This window comes from Coptis chinensis, chromosome 9 (assembly GCF_015680905.1).
Source record: "Coptis chinensis isolate HL-2020 chromosome 9, ASM1568090v1, whole genome shotgun sequence".
Lineage (NCBI taxonomy): Eukaryota > Viridiplantae > Streptophyta > Magnoliopsida > Ranunculales > Ranunculaceae > Coptis > Coptis chinensis.
In genome coordinates, this window is record NC_141464.1 from 67,464,480 (window position 1) to 67,486,080 (window position 21,601).

Below are 21,601 nucleotides of genomic sequence, written 5' to 3' on the forward strand. Positions count from 1 at the left end.
TGATAATTGCGCACACCCTCGGATTAGAACTAGCTGGTTGAATTTTGTGAACAGTACCAGTGAATAGTGCGATGAACAGTATCGGGGAACAATACAATGAACATTGTTGTGAATAGTGCCATGAATAGTGCCATGAACAGTAAATATGAACAGTATCGTGAACAGTAACCCTAGAGTATAAGAATAGAATCAATGAGAACATCACCAGATCTGCTCACCGGAAAAGAAAATCTCCAACAAAGGAAGAGAATAGTAGATCAACGAACATCGGCAGAAACAAGTTTTTTCATACAGATGAGCACAGTCTATGATTCAAAACAGAAGAACTTCTTCTTGTGAGAAATATTGAAACTTAAATTGAATATTGAAAATTGAAAAAGAATTGATTTTGATTGATTTTGAGAGATTCCTCTCTTATCATACCACTAAACTTAGATTTGAACGTGACGCTCTGATACCATGTTAAATTCCATGTTAGTGGTAATGTTAGGAGAGTTGTGACATTGAGAGATGGAGAGATACCAAGAAGAAGAACAGAGATTGATTAATTGATAGAAATTAAGTTGGTTAGAGATTGATTAGGATTAGAGAGTTTTTGTTCTCTAGCCAGAGTTACATATTTATACTAACCTACCTTGGGTGTGAAGTAACACAAAGCATGAGAATAGAACATATTAGATACGGATGAGTTTGACTTATAATTCACACTTATAAAAACGTGGGACTTTACATATGTCAACTACGTATAGGGGCGCACACCCTCAAACCAAGACCAAACAAGGGGTGCACGCCCTCATATTCTAATATAAATTCCCCTACTCCCTCCAATTATAAGCCGAGTCGATCCAATATATAGTTAAGGATATATTAGAACAAAAGTTTGTCTGCAGTCTAACCAAGTATTACATTTCTGCATTGCATAGTTAACTTCAAACTTATAGTAGCTATGAAAAAAGAGTCACTTGTAGTGTAGATGGCTCATAATGTTATTCACTTGTAGAGGGTGATCTTGGACACACCCATAAAAACATTCCCGTTCTCCATAACTAACTTAAGTTTTTGTCATACCCCAATAACCGCCTCAATCTAATAATATCTTCCAAATTAATTTGGGGTATTTCCAATAGGAGCAAAAATGATTAAAAATAATAATAATAACCACACGTCTTTTAGGTATTCGTTCTTTTGAAAGAAGAAATCAATATCACTTTTTTCTTTTGAAAGAAGAAGAAGATGAATACGTTATTTTTCAGTTACAAGTGAAGATCGTAGAGTATATAGGATTTAGTATGGGGTCCCACGACGTATATTAAATAAATGACTTGTTTTGTCTTGGGTACATCTAATAAAAAACAAGGGTAATTTAGGAATCTAAATATGTATAAAATAATTTTATTTATTTATTTTAAAATTGGAGTACGGAGAGTGTTTTTATAGGTGTGTCCAAAATCATGATTACTTCCATTAAAATGTCTCGAAAGGCAACCTTAACAAATAAGTACCATATATATTCTAATTCATAATTCTCTTCATCCATGAGTGTTAACGAGGGTATAATTCGGTAATGGACTCTGATATGAAACTACTAATAGATTGGTTTGGCAGAACTAATTGGTTTGAATCATTTGTGTTCGGTCCACGCTCCCCTGTTTTCCAGCCAAGTTCATTTTTGCTCCTACCTACAAAAAATGAGTGTGCAGTAGGTAATGGAAGGGTGACAGAGTAGTTGTTTAGCATTAGAACAACCGATGCCATCGTAGGTCTCCTTGCTACATCTTCTTGAACACATAACAAGCTGATGTGTATGCATCTCATTACTTCATTTCTTGAATAGCATTCTCTCGATTAATTGGTTCTATCAACTCTAAAACACTCCCTTCCTCCCACAGCCTCCATGCCTGCAGAATTCATCATAGGATTATTTCAAGAAAACTAAAAGCGGTGGTATCTTGGATAGTCCAAGAATGTATGTATTTTTTGTTCTTATAGTGAGGGTGATCACTTAAAGAGAATAAAGAAAAATGATAAATCATAGCCATAGCCATACTCACATAGCTTAAAAGGTCTTCGACACGTTCTGAATCATAAAAATAATTGTTCTTCTGACCAGTTATTATCTCTAAAACCAGGACTCCAAAGCTGAACACATCTGATTTCACCGAGAATTGTCCATGCATTGCATACTCTGGAGCCATATACCCACTACATCAACAATTAGTTTTCTTTTAGATGGGAACCAAAAATGCATCTTATTTTAGAGCAATTAATCGAAGATGTAATATTGATGCAAAAATGTAATATGCCACTTCAAATAAAATAACAAAGTGGTTTATATTTGTTAAACTTACTATGTTCCAACGATTCTACTTGTATTTCCCTGAGTTTGATCTACTCCAAAATGCTTTGCCATCCCAAAATCAGAAATTTTGGCATTCATCTCCTCATCTAATAAAATATTTCCAGCTTTGAGGTCTCGATGGATGATCCTGAGTCGAGAATCCTCATGAAGATAAAGTAGCCCCCGAGCAATCCCTCCTATGATCTTGTAGCGCCTTTCCCAATCCAAATCTTCCTTTCTAGCTGGAACTGTAAAAGGAGTAGAGAATTAATTAACAAACCACATTACATCATCTTTAGACAAGGCCATTAGTACAAGGATATCTTAGGAGACACAAATAAAGCATCTTGGATCGAAAATGACGAACCAAATATATATTTGTCGAGGCTTCTATTTGGAACGATTAAGTAAACAAGTAAATGTTCTTCTCCCAGCCAAACGTAATCCCAAAAGCCTAACAAGATTCCTATGTTGGAGCTTATGCGAAAAACAACTTCATTTTTAAATTCTAGTGAGCCTTGCCTGCACTTAGAGAGCCTCTTCACTTTTTTTCTTTCCCATCAAGAAGCTCACCCTGTAAACAAGTGATATATATTAAGAGAACTATAGTTGCCACACAAACCTTCTAAAACAATTCTCAAATCTCAAATTTGATAAAAATGCAACAGATCTAAGGCTATATAACTAAATTTACCTTGTATACTGCACCAAATCCGCCTTCTCCAAGCTTATTATCATCAGAAAAATCATTTGTAGCAGTCCTTATCATATTCAAACCAAATTGCAAGGAGTCTTCACTTCTTATATCATTCTCGTCTACATAATTGAACGATAATTAATGGATTGATGTAATCAGGAAACAAGTTCTAATCAAAGATTAAATTAAAGATGCTAGCTATCTTAGACTTCATGTTTTGTTCTTTGCATTACACTAGTTGACAACTCACTACTAAAAAAAGGGCGTTTTATGACAATTTTTAACTGTCATGAAATACATATCATGACACTTTCTGATTGAAAATCTAGCCGTCATTACTGAGGGTGTCATAAAAAGTCAACCAAAACCGTCATTAAATTTATGACGGTTCATAGAAAGATGTCTTAGAAGGTCCTCCCATTATGACATACATTAGTCTTTAAAATGTCATAGTAGGTAAGTTTTATTATGACACCTCATATATAACCGTCATTAATTATAGTTAGAACCGTCAAGAAATTAACAATATTTTCTAACAGTTCAAAATCATGAAATGCCAATTGACTAATGTGGAACCGTCATGAAATGCCCATTGACTCTTTGTTGAACTGTCATAAAATGCCCATTGACTATTGTAGAACCGTCATGAAATGCCTATCAACTACTACAAAAGCTGTCATTTTATGGAAGAAAAATCGTCAACAAATAGTTTACACTATGACGGGTTCTTCTACAACCGTCATCTTTTTTTTTTTTTTTTTTTTTTTTTTTTTTTTTATTTATATATATTTTTATTATATTTTTCCCCAAAAAATACTGCATAATAACCTAATTCAATTCCTACCTAATAACCTGTAATTCAATTCCTAATCTGTAAACTTATTTCGCCAATAAAACAGCTATAAAATTCTCAAAAATAAAATTAAAACATCCACAATAACTTCAACCCATGTATTTTCAAACCATTCGGAAACACTTATTCCTTACATCAATTTATCATTTATCCAACATCACTGAAAAATACTAGATACATTTATTTGATAGCACATTCAACCAAACTAAAAGTCATTCTAATAAACTCCATCATCAACAAATTAAATATTAGCCAAGGAACTGCATATACCGATCTAAACTTCGAATTGTCTTTAAGCTCAACCTCCATAGTTCCAAATTTATGCAAAGATTGGAACCATTTATCGAGAAAATTTTATTGCTTAAACTAAAATTCAAGATAACTTATTAAAGAAAAGAAAAGATGATAATCTTTAGTTGGTCAGAGCTATTTGCAAAACGAAAAATCACAACTGCTAGAAATGCCACTGGAAAATGCTCAGAATGCCCACTAACATGAATAAAAAATCAGTCCATCACCTAGTGTAAGAGCAGTCCCTACTTTGCCAATTCACTTACACTGAATGTTGTTAACACCAGAACAATAAAAGCTTACTATTGGACACCCCATCTTGTATAACACACATCTAGCATGATTAAAAAAAAACTAAAGTTCATCTAATTAGGGACAACACTTATTTAGAGCTAGTCCATACTATATACAAAGATACAAGCGAGATGTATAACATCCAATGACCGGCCATTAGGGAAGGATATAGGACATATTATAGATAATTAGACAGGTACCTTATTTAAAGCTTGAAATACAGCCTCAACAATGTTGACTTATTTCATTAGGCTAGCTTCAAGATGCAATTGCTTTGACAAGAAAGCAAGGGGCCACACAAAACAAACTTATATTCAGTCTTTTAATAACATCCCTTGGTCCGAGCTTCAATGAGAATAGAAAACCTAAAACATTGTATTTCCGACGCGGTACACCATGCCTCACAAAAGGAGCGGTACACTCTGCTTAAAGGTCCACAACAACTAGAGACATTTGCCAAATGGGAAATATTCCCCGCAAAACCGCTCACAAGCACCGAAGAACTAACCAGAACACTTTTGATAAAACGAAGTATTCCGCGTCAATGCTTGCCATTCTCCGAGGAAAACACGGGTTCCCCGAGCCGCAATCTTAAATTTAGTTCCTCGGCTTGCTATTGGCGCATTTAAATGAAGAGAAGAAAGAGATCTAGAGGGCGATTTGCATTAGCGATCGGCAAACTTAACTTCCACTCGGTGTAAGAATTTGCAGTCAAATGTACCAATAGATAATCCAACATCTCTTGACGGAGGAGTCATTGAGACGTTCCAAAGAACTCGAGCGACCACAAACCTTCCGGTTGTAGATAACAATGCAGATTGCGGATATTGGAATGAAACAAAGATGGGGATGAGAAAAACGTGAAACGGAAAACTCCCGCTTCGCAATCTAGCAACATTAACCGCAGCTTACTCGCAATAACTTGTCCTCGCCTGTACAAAGAGATGCTCCAACGCCTCATGAAAAATAGTCATTGAGACGTTCCAGGAACTAGGAACTGCATACAACCACATGGAAGTCAATGTTGCATGCAATTCGAAAAGTGCCTCGGAATGAATCAATGCAGAAAAGGATCTAATGACAATATAGCATGCTTTTGCGAAGACCAATGATATGAGAATTCCGAACATCAAGCCGACATATATGGCAATCACGACTACTTTCGGTTGTCCTAGTCTAAATATAGATAGACATGACCGATCGCATACTTGAATTCTCTACGTAAGTCAATTTTTTCATTGACATAGAAGTAACATTGTGAACTTTACTTTGATACAGACTGAGTAATATTGAAGGTGACAATAATTCCAAGGTCCAACAGAGATGGAGGCTTTGAGAAAGGAAATGAAAGAGAAAATGGAAGAAATAGTGGATATAGTTAGTCTAATCAAAGTCCAACCAGTCCAAGGAGCTAAAACCAACCAAGAGATGGAGGCATTGAGAAAGAAACCGAAAAGAGAAAACAGAAGAAATAGAACATTTAGTCAATCTCAATCGAACTCTAACATTCAAAGAGCGTAAGAGTAACCAAGAGATGGAGGTTTGAGAAAGGAAATGAAAGAGAAATGCAAAGAAATAGAAGATTTAGTTAACCATAATCGAAATCTAATAGACAAAGAGCTCAACAAAGAACCAAGAGATGGATGCATTGAGGAAAGAACTGAGGGAGAAAACAGGGGAAATAGAAGACCTTAATCGAACTCTTAGTGTCAAAGAGCTTTATACCCATTTCGAGTTAAGCCCGTAATAGTTTTGTTAACTAAGACCACATTTCGTTCAGGCATCTCGTCAAACATGATATTAGCATCTTTTTGAAAATAACCATTTCAAAAAACAAAGATGAAATATCTTTTTTTATTAAGCTAAGGGGAGATCAGATTCAACACAGTACATTTTGACAACCAAAATACCCCACCCTTCTTATTCGATATGAGACAGACCCTAAATACCCAATTTAAGAATATGAAAAATGTGATAACTCAAACAACAAAACTAAAAAATCATAATACAATAGTAAAATAGAAAAATCGTGGTTTAATCCTATATTTGAAAGGGAGACAATGAGAGAGACAAACCTGTTTTTGTTGTTCTTTCCCGTACTCCACCAAAATTCACCGAAAAAGATTGTGCTTTTTCACCAAAATACATTACACCAAAAAAGAAAAGTGAAATTGAAATGTAACGTGAGATAGAATTGGGAGAGGGAAGAAGAGTTGAGAGAGTGTAGCATACCTACCTTGAATCGGCTTCGAGCAGGAGATATATTTTTTCCTCCTTGACCTAACGTGTTTCGGAGAAATAAATATTTATTTGAAAAAATTTCGTGAGCAGTTTAAAGGTTTTCTTTTTAAATTTTCGGTTTTTTTTTCGATATTAAGTTCAGTTTTGAACTTTTTTTTAAAGGTAATTAGGCTAATTAGAAATATGGGGAAATCACTTTCAAAGTGATTAGCTTCATCTAGTTTTAACACCACTCATAAAGTGATTTGATATTTCTAATACTTAGAGCATTCCCAATGCAGGTGAAAATGGGGGGTTTGTGAAAATAGTCATCTTTATTTTGTGGAAAATTAGTGCCTAATGCAAAGGTAAAAAGAAGGATTATGCCATCAATTGAACCATCATATTTGATGAAAATAATAATAATAATAATAAATAATAATAATAATAAATAAAAAAAAAATAAAAAAAAAAACATTAAAAAATGATTTTTTCAGATGAGATAAGAAGGATAGAGAACTTCGGTTCAATAGGTAACCATAGACTCACTGTGCAACGTTGAGGGAGGATGGAGAAGGGTCTGGTCATTGGAGAAGAAAGGTTTTGGGTTTTTCTCTGTCTCGTAAGTTTTAATTTTCTCAACCGAATGTATCTACCGAAAATACCCTTTTTAGGATTTGTAGAAGGCGTGGAAATAATAATGTAACCGTAAATGCTAATAGAATCTAACTGTATGGATTTGGAGTGAGATTGGAGTCTAAATAAGTGGAATCTACCTAACGGCTACCATACCTTAATTGAATGCCATTTTTATTTGTTAAGTTGTTAACGGTTTAAGTGAAAGCGAAAATATTCCAACCCAGCTGGTGCCCAATTTTTTTTGAGAAGGTTCACGATTTATTCTATTGCTAATTTGATTGTTTTAGAAACACCATTATACTTTCTTGACGCTTGTGTTATATACGACATAATGTTGCAAATGTACCGGCCATAAAATTATTATATTTTCTTAACGCTTGTCTTATACACGACATAATATTGCAACAGTCGTCATAAATTTATTATATTTCTTGACGTTTATGTCATACACGACATAATATTGCAACAGCCGTCATAAATTTATTATATTTTTCTTGACGCTTGTGTCATACACGACATAATGTTGCAATAGCCGTCATAAAAATATTACTAAAACACCTATCTTGACGGTTTTTAGCAAAGCCGTCAAGATAGATAAAAAACAAGCGTCATAATATGTCATTTTTTTAGTAGTGACTTTTACTAGCTAATCAGATTAATCACTTGATAGACTAACTTAACTTAAGCGTTAAGGGGGAAAATTCAAATAAATGGATATAATTAGTATTTTATATGTTGTTAATTAATAGTAATTAGATGGTGTAGGGGTTCTAGGGACATATCTTATCTTAACACGTAAACAAACTCAAAATCGTTAGGACATTTATAAGTTTTGGATTAGACTAATTTTTTGTAGATATAATTTCCTAACTATTCTAAATATTGTCACAAATAATAAAAAAAAATCAAAAAAAATTTAAACTTGCCAAATATAGTATAAAAAATGGTGAAAATGAACGTCAAATTTTGTAAATTGTTAACTACATTTGGCAAGTTTGAATTTTTTTGATTTTTTTGATTATTTGTGACAATGTTTAGAATAGTTATAAGATCATATCTACAAAAAATTAACCTTGTCCAAAACTTATAAATGTCCTAACGATTTTGAGTTTGTTTACGTATTAAGATAAAATATGTCCCTATAACCCCTCCATCATACATATATATATATATAGATACTAGCCTATGCTTGTGGTTTTTATCAGTAAGTTAAAAAACAAAATCCATAGAATATAGAATTCATCTTACAAATCAATTCTGCTTTCCTTTTCCTCCTGTTCTTCTTGATTCTCCTAGTTATAAAATATGCACAAATTGCAACTAAAATAACCGCAACAGTTACTGGAACAACAATCGCAACAACGTTGACAGATTTGCCATTTCCAGTTCCTGCACAAACAACTATAAATTTCAGAAATGATCCAATACTCAAATACAATCCTTTTCCAATAACACAGTCCTAGTAAGCAGGCCCATAGTTCAATTTTACCTTAATTAAATTGCGGTGGTGAACCTTGAACTGGTGGAGGTGGAGGCGGAGATGACGATGAAATTTGAAAGAATGGGTAGATCTCATATCTTATATTACAGGTTGTACTTCCAATCTGGGCTCCTACACTGTTGTTACAACAAGTTGGTATAAATCCAATCATTCTTTGTAGACAAGGAAAGCATTGAGTAGCTGATAAATCTCTAGTACACATGACCAAACCATATATATGATTGAAGTTTGAGTAGTCAGTTGATCCAGCATCAAATTTTGTTACTACGGACGTAGCAGTATTAGCCAGATTATTCAGTAGAATTCCTAACTGCCTGTTGTAACGATTAGCATCAGCACCAGAAACAACTGCCGAGTTCGGTCGCCACCAAGGATTACTATCAACTTGGGAGAAGAACCGTGTATTGGAGTAGCGTAAAATGCAAAAATCATATCGCAGTGCAGCGTCTTTTCGGTTTGGACATCTTCGGATAATCTCTACAGCTGAATTATTCAAACAACTTTGACAATCTTCTGTTGAGATATCAACTCTGCATTGGACTAGGCCATAGACTATATCAGGACTAGTTCCAATAGTTGTATTAAAAAATCCATCTCCAGTACCATTTGAAACAAGGGAAGGAAGGAGGAGGTTGAGATTGGTCTGGAATTGGCTATTGGAGGTGTAGTTTGCAGTGTTGGAGCATATTACTAGTAGATATGGATCAGCTTGAACACGGTTATGAAAAAGCACGGCCCAAAATATCGCCGAGATATCCGATATCTCGCCGATATATCTCGGTAAATTAGTACACCGATATTGATATTTCCGACATATATCTACCAAATATTGAATCCCTTTTTTCCGAGATATATCGGAATTTCCGATATGAAACTTTATATCGCCGATATAATCGATATTTCCGATATAATCGATATATATCGGTTGACTTTTTGACTATTTTTAAATATAAATCCGATATTTCCAATATATTTTCGATATTTCCGATATTATATATTTGATATATCCGATATTTCCGATATTTTAAATAGTTTGGACTGGTCACCAAAAAAACCGATATATCCGATATATCTCGGTTTTTAAGTACACCGATATATTAACCGATATCGAAATTTTGAGACTTGTGAAAAAGAAGCAAACATGAAAATATGATGCTCAAATGCATGCAACTTGATCTAGGTACATGCATTATTCTTTTCATTTCTGTTCTTTGCTATAATGCTATTGTATTGTGTTTTTTTATCTTTCATTCACCTAGATCTTAAAGAAGTTTTAAAGTCCAGACCAAGGAAAGATTCTTTTCTTTAAAATATACTTTGAACTTTGTCACATTTGACTCTTGACTTGCAGAATCAAAATATAATATACTTCAAAATTTATAAGGCTTTGCTTTTGTTTTTCTTCAATAAGATTGGAATGGGGACATATGATCAGACTAGGTGCCCAAAATCAAATTATTATGCTATTCAAGGCGCGTAGGCAGGGAGGAAAGAATGTTCTGTTCCAGAGTGAGCGCGTAATTTAATATGATTGTAAGAGTGTCGTTGGAACTGGAAGAACTAGACTTAATGCAAAGACTATGACCAACTCAGATTTCATCCTCTTCGACACATTCAGTTTTCAGCCAATGACTTACTTGACTCAACTTTGGTGGACCGGTACTACAAACCTGCACAAATTTTGTTTATTTTATTCAGGCAAAAATATGCAAGAAATGGGCCTCAGCCCCCTCAATCAAATCCTGTTATATATAAACTCCCCAGTCACGAGCGTATATGTAAAACCTCCCTATTATTTAGGCCTTGCCAAATAAACTCCTCGCTTTTGAAATTGTAAGCAATTTGCGGTCTAATTTTTATCTCCTTAAATTTTTGGTTTCCTATTATACCCTTTTCAATAAATCAAAATCGTTCGGAGACAAACTACCTTTTCCAATAAAGCAGCGAAGATTCTTCGTTACACTAAAAAAATAACATTGATTTCTTGTGATATAAAATGGGTTCATGGATAACCATATTTTATAGGTACAAATTTGAGTGGTATATATTCAAGGTGGGGAGAAGTTGAATATGCTCACTACGTATTTGTGGAAATGCCCAAGAGGAAAATAAAATGAATGAAAGCAAGAGTGTTGGAAGAGGAAAATAAAAAGCGCAAGTTTAATTGAACTAGCAATTGGCACTGTACCAAATTTTTAAATTTGAACAAACATGACTTCTGATTTTTCCCCGTGAAAATTTATATTTACATAGTTGGTTAACATGATTTATTTACATATGAAAACCTGCCATTTGCATAGTAGTTATTGAAACCTAACATGTTTGTAAATTTGAGATAACGTGATGAAAGTTTATATTTTCATAGTAGTTAACATATGCAATTTTATATTTACATATGCAAACATATATTGTCATACTAGTTAAACTATGTAAAGTTATATTTACATATGAAAATTTAGATTTTCATACTAGTTTAAACTATGCAAATTTGTATGTACATGTGAATATTTTGTTCTAGAAAATGGCTACTGAAAAGATGAGAAGATTAACAATAACACTTTCTTCCTATTTTATAAATTTTTTTCGACATTTGACTGCATTTATTTTCATACACGAAGATGAATAACGGATACCATTCATGCATTACCATTGTAATCAACTAAACTAATCATACAACATTAGCTAGATTGGTACTATGCAAACGTAAAAATGTATAGTAGTAGTACTATACAAACTTAAAATTACATAATACCACTATGAAATTTTAATTTGCATAGTTTAACTCTCCAATCTTTGTGAAAGCTAGAACCAAAATAAAAAGGTCCCTAACAAACCCAAATGACCAACCACAAGTTTTGTTGCAAAACTTCTACAACCAACGAATTTTAACCTTCAATATTTAGTATATGGATTTCTCTACTTGCATAGGTTATCAACAACCTGAATAGAAAGTTTAACCTAATATATAATGAGAGAAGATTTAGAAATTGAATTCTCTTTTGTTAATTATCTTCAACTTGTTTTCGATTTTCAAAATTTGTGGTCGGAATATGAATACTAAACAACTGCAATATATTAACAGTAATAGTACAGCATAAGCGAACACTCCCGAGTTATGATGGTTATCGACTGGAATACCACTATCTTCACTTTTTGAGTCGGGCCACCCACCCACTTATTTTTTTCGAATTTGAATTTTCGCCTTTTCTTTAACTATGCTTGTAAGACTTTGATTATGTGTAGTGGTTGTGCTTCTCTAACATTGTCTTTGTGATTGTACCATCGTGAAACACCATAAACAATTTTCTAAATGGCATTTCTTTCAGCTTCAATTCACAATATGGTCATCTCTAAAAGTTTCCTTAAAATCTTGCACATGACCCCTACTACAAAAGCTATGAATTTCTTGTACACCTTCTTGTTTACATTCTCTTATAATAAGAGAAAACCAATTAATAACAAATATCATCTAGGAAAACTTTAAAATGCATAAATGTATTACTATGCAAATTTAAGAATGCGAAATACAAATACTATACAAATTTAAGAATGCAGAGTACAAATACTATGTAAAGTTAAAAATGCAGAATAAAACTACTATGCAAAGTTAAGAATGCATAGTAAAATTACCACCACACATTACACAAACATGAAAAAGCAAATAAAAAATATTGTGCAAATTTAAAAATGCAGAGTAAAAATACTATGCAAAATTAAGAATGCAAAGTATAAATACTATGCAAAGTTAAGAATGCAGAGTATAATTACCACCACACATTACACAAACATGAAAAAACAAATAAAAAATACTATGCAAATTTAAGAATGTAGAGTAAAACAAACTACTTAAAAATATAAAATGCATAGTAAAACTACTAGATACACAAACATAAAAATCTAAACTTGAAATTGCAAAACTATGAAAAACTTGAACCGATTTTAACAAGATTTGGTTTGTTCAGTAGTTTTTGAAAGCAAAGAATCTTTTTCAATTTCATCTCCATCTCTTCTAGAACTTGAAGGTTTGATTTTTTTTGTTTGATTTTCAGCTTTTTTCGAAATTGTAGAGTTTTATTTTTCTCTTTTGTTGCTTTCATTTTTTTTTGTTGACGAAAAAATAGAGAATTTACTCGTACTATGAGAATTTGGCGAAAAAGATGCTTGGATCTAAAAAGCTAGCCGAGAGATGGAAGCGATAAGAAAGTGTGGTCAGAAAACAGAAAGTTCACGAGTCTATTTACGTGGGGGTATTTTGGGTAGTTTCTTATTTTATTAAATGCAGGGAGGTTTTGTGGTGAGAAAAGAATTGAGGGGGTTTTAACGTACCGGTTTCTGTGGGAGGGAGATTAAACCCAAATTCTGAAAAAATATGTCAGAGATATGTACATCATCCGGTACTACAAACCTGCACAAATTTTGTTTATTTTATTTAGGCAAAAAACATGTCAGAGATACGTACATCATCGTACGTTTAGTTTCTTCACATACTGATACAACTCTGACGGTAGTTGGGGCCCAAAAAATCAAGATTACAAATGGAAACTTTTTGCTGTGGATTGGAATAAACAGGGGTGACTCTAGTGGTGTAAAAACGGCCCTCAAGCCCTCAGCCCGCCCAACCCAACCCGGCCCATAGACAAAAAAAGCCCTCAAATTTAAGCCCGCATGCAATTTGAGGGCAGAGCCGGCCCGACCCTCATATTTTGAGGGGAGGGTAAAGGCCTAGATATGGAAACATGAGGGCGGCCCTCAGCCCGACTCTCTAAAGCCCTCACAAAGCCCGTATTAAAGCCCTCATTGATATTTAGATTTTTCTAAACAAAATTACGTATAATACCCTTAGGGTTTTAAGTTTTACTTATTATTACATAGGGTAGAAATGTAAATTTCAAGTATAGTAGTTAATATAATGAAGTCTTGTAATGAAGGTTCTCTCTCTTGTAATGAATATATTGTTAGAATATATGAATATATTTTATAGGATAAAGCTGTATTATATGGATATATCTCTATCCTATAGAATATATTCATATATTCTATTGTATATGTTAATGAAGTTTGATAGGTTTTCAAGAATTTTTGTATTGAATATGTTAATCAGTTAATGAAATCTGATAAAAACCAAACATGTTAATGAAGTCTAAACAAGTTGTATTCAAGAGTTTTGAATAATTGACAAGTTAGACACTCGCCCATAGACCGCCCTCAAGCCCGCCCATAGTTTTCTAAAAGGGGTGAGGTGAGGGCAAGGGTCATATAATTCAAGTGTTGGCCCTCACAGGCCCGACCTCATAAAGATAAAAGAGTTTGGCCGGCCCTCTCAAATCATATGGGCTTTATGATTTGAGGGCCGGGCCGGGCCATTTTACACCCCTAGGTGACTCTCAAGAACAAAAATGTCGAAAAAGTAACTCTCAAGGACACTTTTTTATTTTTGTAACTCTCAAGGACCGGGTAGATGAAAGTTCAAGTATACTCTTGATGCGAAATAAAAAACGGATCGGATAGATAAAATGTCAAGTATATTCCTGACGCGAAATAATTAACTGCCCGGCCCAGACGAAACGACCTGGTGTATTTAGTATGAACATTGAATGTTCATAGTCTTTAGGTATGAACATTGATTGGGTATGAACATTCGATGTTCATAGTCTTTTGGGTATGAACATTCGATGTTCATAGTGAACATTCAATGTTCACAGTCCTTGGGTATGAATATTGATTAGGTATGAACATTCAATGTTCATAGTCCTTTGGGTATGAACATTTAATGTTCATAGTGAACATTCAATGTTCATAGTCTTTTGGGTATGAACATTCAATGTTCACAGTCCTTGGGTATGAATATTGATTGGGTATGAACATTTAATGTTCATAGTCATTTAGGTATGAACATTCGATATTCATAGTATTTGGATATGAACATTTAATGTTCATAGTCCTTGGGTATGAACATTGATTGGGTATGAACATTCAATGTTCATAGTCCTTTGGGTATGAACATTCGATGTTCATAGTCTTTAGTCCTTTGGGTATAAACATTCAATGTTCATAGTCTTTGGATATGAACATTGATTGGGTATAAACATTCAATGTTCATAGTCCTTTGGGTATATGAACATTCAATGTTTATAGTCTTTTGGGTATGAACATTCAATGTTCATACATCAATATATTGTATAAGGTACATTCACCTATTTGGATATGAACAATCATTGTTCATACACCAGTAGAAGGTATGAACACTCATTGTTCATAGTAAAATGACAGAAAGGGTAAAATTGGAAAATATTTATTTTAAATCCGGGTCATTTGTCTTTAAGGGTTATTTTCACAAAAGGGTATAACTGGCATTTAAAAAAAGTAAAATGGCAGGGACAACTTATTTTGTCCTTGAGGGTTACTAAATTTGAAATCGTGGGTTCGTGAGTTACTAATTGCTAGAATTTGTCCTTGTGAGTTACAAAAATAAAACTATGTCCTCTAGACTTCATTTTCTCCAAAATTGGGTATTAGGCTCAATTTTTTGTGGAATAAATGCTTTCTGTCAGAAACTTTGAATCAGGGCCGGCTCAACCCCCTAACAAAATAGGCAGCTGTTTAGAGCCCCACAGCCCAAGGGCCCCAATATAATTCAGCCCAACGAAAAAGAATATACAATAATTCCTCTAACCAAAACAAGTAGGACTTTGCCTAGAACTTTTCAGTTTTAGTCAACTCTAACCAATAAAATTAGGACTTTTCACTGGAGTAAACTGAAGTAATTAGTCAACTCTAACCAATAAAATTAGGACTTTTCACTGTTGTCGCGTTCTCTAACCAAAAAAATTTCTCACATCTATTGGCATTTGAACTTTGCCTAGGCCCCTGATTGTCTTGAGCCTCCCCTGCTTTGAATGGGCATTAATAGAAAAATGGTGATCAATGGCAGGACGAATGTTACTGATATAATATTTTAAAGTCAATACAGTTTAGACTTTAAAACAATTCTGGATATAGATATAGTAAGAACCAGCGTTTTTAAGAATGCTTACTTTTTTTTTCCCGATAATAATTAGAAGTTAGAAACATATAAAATCAACCAAATCGTGAGGTTGTAAACCCAAATACTCCAATTAGAGAGCTTGAAGATGATGAATCACTACAACAAAAGGGGTCTTTTGCAACGCCCCCTTTTGCAACGCCACAAAATTGTTGGTAAAAGACATCAATTGTCATGCCTCCCAGTGTCACTAAATGTTTGTCGTTCTATCAGGTTTGGCGTTAACTAGATTTACTGTTTTAAAATAAGAATAAATATATATTTTTTAATTAAATTAACTTTTTGCAACGCAGTTGTAGTGGTTACACATAGAAATATTCAGTAGCAACACGTTTTCCGTAGCAACAAGTGTCGCATATACGATTTTCAGGTGTGGGATATTTGATTTCTCTACCAAATTTATTGGACAGCTAAAAAAATTTTTAAAAAAAAAGGACAAAATTAGAAAACACTTCTCTCTCTCTCTCTCTCTCTCTCTCTCTCTCTCTCTCTCTCTCTCTCTCTCTCTCTCTCTGCGTGTTAAAGTTTAAACCTTTAATTTTAATTTTGGTTTTGGTACGGTTTTGGGTTAATCCTCCACCACCGGAAAATAAATTTAGGGGTTGAACAATTATTTTCCAAATAGTAAAAAAGGATGTATGGATTCGAGGCTATGACGTTTAACATACACGGAGGTTATTTAGAAGCAATAGTACGTGGACATAGATCTGGTCTTTTAACAACAGCTGATTATAACAATTTATGTCAGTGTGAAACTCTTGATGATATTAAGATGCATCTCTCTGCTACTGAATATGGCCCTTACCTACAAAACGGTATTCAATTTCTCTTTTTTTTATATAATTTTACCTTAATTCTTGTTTATTATAACCAATTGTATACAACTTAATGGTTTACAGAGCCTTCCTCATTACATAAAACTACGATTGTGGAGAAATGTACTCTTAAACTGGTTGATGAGTATAAGAACATGTTATGCCAAGCCACAAAGCCCTTGTCGACATTCCTAGAGTATATCACGTATGTTTATTCTACTCACTGGTATATTTCGTCTGGTATATGTAAAATATAATTAAGGTTTTTCGTTGACTCTTATAGGTATGGTCACATGATTGATAATGTTGTCCTCATTGTTCTTGGTACAATCGCATTGCATGAGCGAGATGTGAATGAATTGTTAGAGAAATGCCATCCATTGGGTATGTTTGATAGGTAATATCTATGTTCCACGTGTCTATATAGCTTTTGATGCTTCAACTCTTTGGATGAATACTCATCTTCTACTTTCTTTCTTTCAGTATTGCTAGCCTTGCAGTTGCTTAAAATATGCGTGATCTTTACCACTCAGTGCTTGTTGTTCACACCTTTGGCACCATACTTCTCTGAATGCTTTCTCCAATTATTTTGTGATGTGTTAATTCATTTACCTAAACCTAGTGTGCTTTCTGTTTTTCAGCATTGGCACTGAACTGACTCGAGATGACCACAGGAAGCTCTATTCTAGTTTTGGCCTACTGTAAGTGGCTCCTCAAGCATATTTCTGTTTGTTTGTTTATGTATAAGAGTTACTGATCAGTAGGTGTATCATATTTTTCTTTGCAGTCATCCTTATGGCCACGAGGAACTGGCTGTTTGTGAAGACATAGATCAAGTGAGTTCTTTATGAATTTTGACTCAAAAGCCCACTCTTTCACTCAAATTGTAGAGGGTCTATTGATAAGATCAAAGTCTATGCTTGTATCATTCTTTCCATGTTGGTTATATTATGTTCGTTTCAGTTGAGATTGTAGTTGAGCTAGTTTGGGCAGTTTATTTGGTAAAAAAACACTGTAGTTTATGTTATTACTATTTTGTTATCTCACATTCTCACCATTATAAGAATGAAACTTGAGTCCCCTAACTCTCACGGGGACTGGAAGAATTAAAATGTGGTATGTAGCAAGTAGGAAGACTGGAGTGGGTGCTCTACTAATGCTGAAAGTGCACAGTTAGGTGTTTTGCTTAATGAAAGCTAATTGTTCGGCTGCTTTCTAAATTTGTGATTTTCTCTCTATGGTATTCCAAGCTCGAGACGAAAAATCATCCAAAATTTATAGACAATAAGCTAAAACCAACGATTTAGTCTTCTCATGATTTAGTTGTGTGATATATGCTTTCTGTATTAGATGGACAATCTTGTGCAAATTTTATGGTGCTTATGGCTCATATATGTGCATTGGTTTACTTTGTAGGTTCGTGCTGTTATGGAGAAGTACCCCCCATATCAATCTATATTTTCCAAAATGTCCTATGGAGAGAGCCAGATGTTAGACAAGGCATTCTATGAAGAGGAGGTTAAAAGGGAATGCTTAGCATTTGAAAGCAGGTTTGTAGATGTTGCCCTCTTCTAGTCAAATATCAATAAGATGTCATATTTATCAACAACATCACAAATATTATGGCCTGGATAAGGTAGACAAGGCTTAATGGTTAGCAGATTTATCTTGTTATGGCCTAAAATCGGGATAAGTTTTTGGGCGATAATTTTGTGAAGGGGTCATATGTAAGAGCTTGTATGGTTGGTATGGAGTCTTACAGACCACAAGGACATGTACATTCCTTGTAGTTTTCTTGTTAGATGTTCTTGTTTTGGCTTCTATGGCAGCCTGTCAATCTTCTAATCTTAAATGCATGATACAGTAGTCTGAGCTGTAGATTTGTCTCGGCTTTCCCAGCTCCTCAGTGATCTTGATAAATGAGCATATGCTTCTACAACTATTCTATCCATGGATCAACTAATAATCAGAAGCTTGTTCATTTTCAAATGTAGTTCCATTATGGGGTTTTCTTTGCGTACATGAGGTTGAGGGAGCAAGAAATAAGGAATCTTATGTGGATCTCTGAATGTGTGGCGCAAAACCAAAAGTCTAGAGTTCATGACAGTGTTGTTTTCATCTTCTAGGTGATTATGCAGACTGGGAAAGAAGAAAAGATTGATTTCCTTTGTTTTTTTGGTTCTCTGTGTTAATCTCTCCTTTCTTTTCTTGATTGTTGCAGGTTGCAGAGATTTGGTGCTCCTGCCTTCATGCAACTCTTTGAGAGTTGCATTAGGTAATAAAAGTTATGTAATCTAAGTTTAACTGTTGTGTAAGAATGCCTATATTTTTAGTTGAAAAATTGCAAATATTGAGATACATTCAAGATGTTTATGTTCGAATTCGGCTGTTATTCATGGCAGTAGGCTTTTTGTTCTAATTAAAGCCTTTGATGGGCCATTGAGAATATACATTTATGTTGTATTATTGAAAGCTAAAATTAAAGGACTTCTAAGTCTTTATGTATCATAATACAATTATTTTCTTAGCTGAAGTAAATGAAAATTTCACCCAAGTGATTTGTCTGTTCTTTCATGGTTGGCTTTACAACATATTGGTAACCCGATGGTTTCATATAATGGGGCCTCAAGCAGGTGCGGTGGTGATATGAGTTATTCAAATTAATTTTTTATATCCAACTTCATTTGATTGTGCTTATAGCTAATTGAGTTATGAATTCTTTTTGTGTTAGTGCTCATAGGTGATCAGGCTTTACTATATTAATGGGACAGATATGTGATTGGATGCAAGATATTTAAGGTACTTAGATCTACTAAGAACTAGTTTAGAACATCAATTTTATGTGTTCGAAAGCATTATGTGATTATTATCTACTACGGAATTTTGTCTTCTCCTTTATTGTGTGAATTTGTTACTTAGATTCTTTGTTTTTGTTTAGTTAGTCTAAAGTATTTAGTATGTATGGTTTTGCAATGCATGGTTCCATAAGCTCTGAATGGAAGGAGCACTCATTAAATTAGGAAAGATGGTTCGAATCACTCGATCTGGATCCAATTATTATCTTAAAAAACAAATAAAAAAATATTTTATTTTAGATAATTTGGTAGCAACTAAGTTTAGAGCATTAGAATTTAGGAATGCTATATGAGTGCATTTTAGCTTTATTGTCTTTATTCAGTTACTTACTTGTGTCTTTTTTTGAAATTTTTTGTACCAGTTGGGCGATCAGATGCTATTATGACTAATGAATAATACTTGGGTGGATGCTCTTCAAATTAGAAGTTTATGGACTTTTGTTGATTTTGCTAAGTTAGTTTTTAAGAAATTTGCCTAAATAGGTTGATATTTGTGGAAATTTTGTAAGACGGTGTATTGGCAAAGACTTGTATGGTTGTGTGAAATATTTTTACAGTGTATGATTTGATTGAATGAAATTAATATATTTTGCTATGATCATTGCGAATTGATATGGGGTTGTTGTGTTTATCTACGTAAGTTGCATTAGGTACAATCTACAAATAAAAAAGATTCAAAATTGTGCAAATAAAAAAGCACTATTTTGCCATGGCAAGATTTAGTAGCTATAAACACCTTTTTTGCAACGCTCTAGATGCAGCAGATGACTTAAACCTTTTGCAACAAACAAAGTGTGGCTAAAAGATTGCCATTTGTGATGCCTCAAAGGCGTAGGTAAAAGTACACTTTTTGTCATGCTTGATGGTGTTGTTACAAGTTATCTTTTGCAACACTAGACGTTGCTAAAAATTTGAAATATTTTCAATATCAATTAAATTTGAAAAATAGAAGTAGCAACGACCAATGGTGTTGCAAAAGATTGGGAGCTTTTGCAACGCCATACACTGCGTCGCAATTTATCTTTTGTGACCCACTTTTTAGCAGCGCCTTTGCGACGCCCTGTTTGGCGTTGCAATTGGTCAATTGCAACGCTTTTTAGGACTTTTAGCGACAATATATGGCGCTGCAGAAAACCCCTTCTGTTGTAGTGAATGTGAAAAAATTGAGAGTGAACTGGTAAGGAAGTATGGAATTGGATCACTCGAGAAGTTGGTCCAAAGGAGAATGGTTGGGATTCATCAAGACCTTTTAGGCGAGAGAGAGAAACAAGACTCTCCCCCACGAAAGAGACTAATGCTCAAACCGGAAGGAATAAACCCGACAATCAACAACAAAGAAAATGTGGTGGTCGCTACTCTAGGTGAAGTGTCGGGCAACAAGGAAAGCCTAGAACCAAATACAAATCGAGCCCAAATCGAAGAACCAAGAGCTGAACTAGAGAAGCAAAATGACAACCACGACAACCCAAGTACTGGAAAGGACAACCCGAAAGTACATGGGCATCCCCGAGGAAAACGTCACGTTGGTCGAAGAACGGAATACATACCACCAACTTTGGTGAATGGTAAGTCGATGGTACATGTAAAACTGCCCGGCTTTGTTCAAGTTCATAAGAAATACGAGAATCTAGTTGTTGGTCGCTTTGTTGGGAAAAGACTTGGCTACAACTATGTGAAAAGACATTGTGTCTAGAACATGAAAAAACATGAGCTTTACCATGAAAACCTATGGGGAAAATATGTTTACCTTTTAGTTTAACAAAGCGTAAGATAGAGCGGCCGTTTCGACATTGGGTCATTTCACATAGCAAGTCACCGTTTGTGGTGAGACCATGGAAACTCTTTGTTGAAGAAGAAACAAGGGAACCGAGAACGATTCCTATATGGATTATACTAAAAGAAATTCCCCATGGAAATGTGGAACAAGAAGGGCTTCAATCAAGTGGCGAAAAGATGGGCAAACCCTTATTCATCGACAAGTTAATGAAACAATGTCAAGAACATCTTTTTCAAGGTCCATTGTAAAGATTGACGAAAAATGTACTTACCCAAAAGA

The 21,601-nt window shown here is 34.2% G+C and overlaps 2 pseudogenes across 2 annotated transcripts; one reads left to right on the forward strand and one right to left on the reverse strand.

Moving 5' to 3' along the window:
• Window positions 1–1,483: 1,483 nt before the first annotated feature.
• LOC147477538 (cysteine-rich receptor-like protein kinase 10) lies at window positions 1,484–13,297 on the reverse strand (annotated as a pseudogene). Its single transcript, XR_015209808.1, has 10 exons — window positions 13,293–13,297; window positions 13,160–13,238; window positions 10,471–10,503; window positions 8,828–9,770; window positions 8,581–8,721; window positions 3,033–3,154; window positions 2,706–2,912; window positions 2,349–2,586; window positions 2,052–2,202; window positions 1,484–1,898 (listed from the first exon to the last, which is right to left on the reverse strand). The product of XR_015209808.1 is annotated as a cysteine-rich receptor-like protein kinase 10 (transcript).
• A 3,069-nt stretch (window positions 13,298–16,366) lies between these two features.
• LOC147477539 (V-type proton ATPase subunit d2-like) lies at window positions 16,367–19,014 on the forward strand (annotated as a pseudogene). The gene is made up of 8 exons (XR_015208205.1): window positions 16,367–16,690; window positions 16,775–16,895; window positions 16,974–17,087; window positions 17,174–17,391; window positions 17,478–17,526; window positions 18,107–18,244; window positions 18,685–18,816; window positions 18,912–19,014. The product of XR_015208205.1 is annotated as a V-type proton ATPase subunit d2-like (transcript).
• The last annotated feature ends 2,587 nt before the right edge of the window (window positions 19,015–21,601 follow it).